The following is a 5,074-nucleotide window of genomic DNA, read 5'->3' on the forward strand; positions in this document are numbered from 1 at the left end:
GGATCATTGAAGAACTTCTGATAGAAAACTTCCCCACTATCATGAAAGATGAAAAGCTGACCATCCACGAAGCTTAATGAACCCCATAGAGGACAGACCCTAAAAGAAAATTACCAAGGCATAACATGATCACACTAGTTAAAACCAAAGAGAAAGAATCCTGAGAGTAGCTCGAGAAAAACAAAAAGTCACATAGAGAGGAGAAACAACAAGACTAATCTCGGATTATTTGGCAGAAACCATGCAGGCAAGAAAGCAATGGGATGACATATATAAAACATTGAAAGAAAAAAAATTGACAGCCAAGAAGAATATACCCTGCAAAACTCTTTTTAAATATGATGGTGAAATTAGGACATTTGCAGATAAACAGAAATTAAGGGACTATGTAAAAACCAAACCAAACTTACAAGACTTATTAAAGGAAGTCCTTCGATCTGAGAACAAGCAATATCAGACCACAGGCTGAATATAAGACACAGGATTGCACTAGCCAGATACCAACATAGGAAATGAACTCTCAAGGACTATCCAAACCAAACGAATTACAACAGGGAACCACAGAGGTTAATCTGTAAATGGCAACAACATCAGAACAATAAAAGAGGAATCAAACGGTGTAGGTACAGAGCCTTCTAATAGAGTGGAAGGCAAGGCAATATCAAGTAATAATAAACTGCTTCACACCTAGAAAGTTAAGGAAAAATTTCAAGGTAAATACAAAGAAAGTTAACAAATCTACTCATCAAAATAAAGAAGAAAAACATAAAGTCTCAGTAAAGGCAAAACCTACAAAAATAAAACAAATAAAAAAAAATCCACAAACAAAAGGAGTTCAGCACAGGAGAGTAAGAGGAACAAAGAAAATGTCAATACTACAAAAAAAGCACTACAAAATTACAGCAATAAACTCAAACTTATCAATAATTACAATGAATGTAAACGCCCTAAATGCACCCATAAAGAGACAGAGTGACTGAATGCATAAAAAAACAGGACACATCAATATTCTGTGTACAAGAGACACACGTTAGAAACAAAGATGTAAATTTCTTAAAAATCAAAGATGGAAAAAATATATCAAGCAAACAACTACCAAAAAAGAGCAGGAGTAGCAATAATAATCTCACATAGAATAGACTTTAAAAGAAGATCCATCATAAAAGACAAACAAGGACACTATATAAGGATTAAGGGGATGATCCATCATGAAGACATAACCATAATAAATGTCTACCCACCCAATTACAGGGCTTCAAAATATATAAAACAAACTCTAATAGCACTGAAAAGAGAAATTGACAGTTCCACAATAGTAGTAGGAGACTAAAACATGCTGCTCCTTGTAAAGGACAGAACATCTAGAAAGAAACTCAACAAAGATAGAGAAGATCTAAAGGGCACAGTCAGCGAACTTGACCTCATAGACATACATAGAACACCACACCCAACAGCTGCAAAGTACACATTCTTTTCCAATGCACTTGGAACATTCTCCAGAATAGACCACATCTTAGGCCACAGAGCAATCCTCAACAAGATCCAAAATGTTGAGATACTACAAAGTAACTTTTCTGACCACAATGCCATCAAGATACAAATTAACCACTGAAAGAGCAAAGAAAAATCAATTATATGGAAACTGAGTTACACCCTGCTTACAAACCACTGGGTAATAGAAGAAATCACAGATAGAATCAAAAAATTCCTGTAACTCAAATGAGAATGAAAACACATCATAGCAGAACATTTGGGACACAGCAAAAGCAGTCCTCAGAGGACAGTTTATAGCAATAGGTGCACACATCAAAAAAGAAGAAAGGGACAAAATCATAACATTAACTGCATAATTCAAACAAATAGAGAACAGCAAAAAAAGCCCATAGCCACTAGAAGAAAGGAAATAATAAAGACAAAGCAGAAATAAATGAAATACAGAATAGAAAAACAATAGAAAGAATCAACAGAACCAAAAGTTGGTTCTTTGAGAGGATCAAAAAAATCAACAAACAACTGGCCAGACTGAAAAAAGAAAAACAGGAAAGGACGCAAATAATAAATGAAATGGGGGATATTACAACAGCTCCAACTGAAATAAAAAGGATTGTAAAGAGTATTATGAAAAACTATACTCCAACAGATTTGAAAACCTAGAGGAAATGGATAAATTTCTAGAAACACACTACCTACCCATGATGTTGAAAATCTGAACAGACCCATAACAAGAGAAGAGATTTAAAAGGTGATTAAAAAAACTCCCAACCAAAAAAAAACCCTGATCCAGATGGCTTCACTGGAATATTCTACGAAACATTCAGAGAAGAGCTTATAAGAGTACTACTCAAATAATTGCAGAACATAAAATATGAAGTGACACTTCTGAAGTCATTCTATGAAACCAGCATAACCCTGATACCAAAACCAGGCAAAGATGCCACAAAAAAATAAAATTACAGATCAATATCTTTAATGAATATAGATGCAAGAATTCTCAACAAAATTCTAGCCCATAGAATTCAGCATCATGTCAAAAAAATAATACACCATGACCAAGTAGGATTCATACCAGTTATGCAAGGATGGTTCAACATTAGAAAATCAATCGACATAATTAAACACATAAATAAAAGGAAATAAAAGAATCAAATGATTGGTTTTTTTCTGTTTTATGGGGGAGTTTTTTTGTTTATTTTTTAAATTTGTTTTCTTTTCTTTTCCCTCTTGTTCCCTTTTTGCCTTTCTTCGTTACTCAGTTTCTCTTCTCTCTATACTTTCCTTTTCTTCCTGTCCCCTGAATACCTTGCTCTGAATACCTCTATGCCTTCTAGCCAGGCTGTACTTCAACATCTGGGAACAACTTCCCCAGACCTCGTAGCCACAATGGTGGGATCCCTGGGAGCATTGCTGTTCTTTTTTCTTTGTAATTTTTTTTTTTTATTGTACTTCATGTGAAGTTTACAGAACAAAGAGTTTCTCATTAAACAGTAGTACACATATTGTTTGATGACATTGGTTAACAACCCCATGACATATCAACCCTCTCCCTTCTCAACCTTTTTTTGTTTTTTTTTTTTTCTGAAAATATACGTAGCCAAATATACACCATTTAAAAAAATTCTCCATGCACAGTTCAGTGACATTGACTACGCTCTTCCAATTGTGCTGCTATTCTCACTTTAGATGAAGCTTTACAGAACAAAATAGTTTCTCATTAAACAGTACACATGTTGCCCTATGACAATAGTTAACAACCTCACTAAACATTAACACTATACTTACTCAACCTTGGGTGCCCTATCACCAGCTTTCCTATTCCCTTCTGCTTGCTAGCCCTTGTTCCTGGACTGCTGTGCCTCATTAGTCCCATTTTGTTTTATGGGGCTGTCCAATCCATGGCTGAACGGTGAACCTTGGGAAGTGACTTCACCACAGAGTTAAAAGGATGTCTGGGGGCCATACTCTCAGGGATTCTCCAGTCTTCTTTAGGCAAGTAAATCTGGTCTTTTTGTGTGTGTTAGAATTTTGTTCTACATCCTTCTCCAGCTCTGTCCGGAATTCTCTATTGTGATCCCTGTCAAAGCAGTCTCTTTCTAATTTTTATTTTTTCATTCTTTTCTTTTTTCTTCTTCTTCCCTTTTTGTTTTTCTCCATTTCATAGTCTCTCATCTCTCCACTCCAACGGCAGGCTCTCCCCTAGCACTCTTTTTTGTTTGTTTGTAAGTTTTTGGCTCCTGTTCCTCTCTCCTTTCTCCCATACCCATCTTAGCTCCATACATCACAATCTCCCCCCAGTCCTGCCTACCTGCACCTTGCACTTAACATCACACCACCAAGCAGCACAGGCACGGCCTACAGGAATCTGCCCTACACTGATTACGGACCCACTCTGATGGTTGTAGCAAGTGCCACAAACAACCCATCCCAGCAACTACTCTTCACCTAGACCTGCCCTGTTTTATCATATATGAGCGACTGACCCTGCCAACTGGAGAAGGAGGCAGAAAGTATCGTGCACACAAATGAGCCATCAACAAATAACACACAGCCCACCTGCTCAGACATAGCCAAATTTTAAAAAAAAAGGGTGAAACAAACAAATCGACAATCAATAAACAAGAAAATTAAATACTGAATGCTCCAAAGACAGCAGACAATATCAAAACTTTTACAAAAACTGGACACGATGCTTCCAGTAGGCGTCCAAAATAAAACACCAGATGACTTTCCAGTAGAAGAAAAGGCACTAGAACTACCTCATAGGAAACTCAAATCTCTAATACTCAGAATTATCCAAGAGTGGAAGCAAAAAGCAACAAAAATGAGGAAAAATAGACCAATTCATGGAAAAGGCAGACAAACTCATGGAAAATACAGACAAAGAAATGGAAGAATTCAGGAAAATAATGCAGGAACAAAATGCCAAAACAAATTCACAACTAGAAATTATCCAAAACCAACAATTAGAAATCCAAAAGATAAACAACAAGATCTCAGAAATGGACAGTGTCATAGAAGGGCTGAGGAGCAGATTTGAAAAGATGGAAGACAGGATCAGTGGAATTGAAGGCAAACACTTGGATACAACTCTGTTCAAGGAAAACTCAGAAAAAAGAACAAGAAAAATGAAGAGACCCTGAGTATTATGTGGGATACAGTAAAAAACAAAAGCCTTCGAGTGATCAGAGTTCCAGAACAGAGGGAGAAAACAGAAGACACAGAGAGGATCATTGACGACTTGCTGACAGAAAACTTCCCCAATATCATTAAAGATGAAAAGCTGACCATCCAAGAAGCTTAACGAACCCCACTAAGGATAGACCCCTAAAGAAAATCACTAAGGTATATCATAATCACACTCGCTAAAACCAAAGACAAAGACTCCTGAGAACAGCTCGAGAAAAACAAAAAGTCACATACAGAGGAGAAACAATAAGACTAAGCTTGGATTATTTGGCAGAAACCATGCAGGGAAGGCAGTGGGATTACACATATAAAACCTTTAAAAACAAAAAATTGCCAGCAAAGAATAACGTATCTTGCAAAACTCCTGTTCAAATATGATGGTGAAATTAGG

This window comes from Trichechus manatus, unplaced genomic scaffold, assembly GCF_000243295.1.
Source record: "Trichechus manatus latirostris isolate Lorelei unplaced genomic scaffold, TriManLat1.0 scaffold00439, whole genome shotgun sequence".
Lineage (NCBI taxonomy): Eukaryota > Metazoa > Chordata > Mammalia > Sirenia > Trichechidae > Trichechus > Trichechus manatus.